Raw genomic sequence first — 1416 nt, forward strand, 5'->3', positions numbered from 1 at the left:
ATAGATGAGTCCATGGTGAAGTATTTTGGTCATCATTCTGCTAAACAGTTTATCCGTGGAAAACCAGTGCGTTTTGGTTATAAAAATTGGGTAGCTGCAAGTTCCATAGGATACTGCTATGCTTTTGATTTTTATTGTGGAAAAGCCGTCGAAGCTTCTACTGAACCTTTAGGATCAAGAGTTGTTAAAAGTTTACTTCAAAGGTCGCAGACTGATCCATCAAGGCACCAGATTTTTTGATAACTTTTTTACTAATTATAATCTCTTGGTAGACCTCAAAAAAGAAGGATATCGTGCAACTGGAACGATAAGAGAAAATAGAACAAAGAAATGTCCCATGAGAAGTACTAAAGAGATGAAGAAAGAAGACCGTGCCTCGTATGATTTCAGGTTTGATAAGCAAAACGAAATTCTATTAGTGAGATGGAAGGATAATAGTGTTTGCACTATGGCGACAAATTATGACACTATTGAACCTTTGGGAGTTGTCAAGCGATGGTCGTCTCTGCAACGTAATAAAACAGATGTTAACATACCAAAGGTGTTTCAAACTTATAACAAACACATGGGTGGAGTGGATGAATTGGACCAATCAATTTCTCTTTATAGGATTGCAATTCACGGGAAAAAGTGGTGGTGGGTTTTATTCACATATGTACTAGATATGACAATTGCAAATGCATGGCGTTTGCATTTAATGAGTCACAGTGATAGCATGGATCAGCTCCTGTTTCGACGTTCTATTGCGAGGTACTACTTACGCCAAAAAACCCAACATAAGACTCGGCCTTCCTCTTCATTGGTCCCAGGTTTGCCACAAGATGGTAAAGGACACTACCCAAAAAAGATTGCAAAACCATTACGGTGTGTTATGTGTCACGCTAGAGTTCGGTGGCAATGCAAAAAATGTTTTAAAACATTATGTGTCGAAAAACAATGTTTTGAAAATTTCCACCTGTAATACGCCGCTGTACTCAATTAAGTACACCCCCTTATAAGGGGGCCTAATTATTATTTTTTTTGTTTTTCATACTGACGTGTTTATTCTGATTGTAAACAATAGTAAAATAAGAATTTTGCAAAAATTACGCTATTCATTTTACTTTGGCGGCTAATGGGTTAAACCAACTGTAGCCAGGTACCAGGAATAAAAAACCCACAAATTTACGTATACAAATTATTTACTGAAATACTTATATAAATAAAAATTTTCATATAACTACTAAGTCCATAAAGTCATACAAGTATAAAAATTCTCATACAAATACTAAATGAAAAATTTCATACTAGTAGAAAAGCATATTTAATAAAAGTATAATGAAATATATAAAGATATAACATATATTAACTAGTTTTCACTAATAAAAATTTTCATATAAGTACTAACTTATAAAGTCATACATGTAATCATTTTCA

The sequence above is a fragment of the Bactrocera neohumeralis genome, unplaced genomic scaffold (genome assembly GCF_024586455.1).
Source record: "Bactrocera neohumeralis isolate Rockhampton unplaced genomic scaffold, APGP_CSIRO_Bneo_wtdbg2-racon-allhic-juicebox.fasta_v2 ctg3243, whole genome shotgun sequence".
NCBI lineage: Eukaryota > Metazoa > Arthropoda > Insecta > Diptera > Tephritidae > Bactrocera > Bactrocera neohumeralis.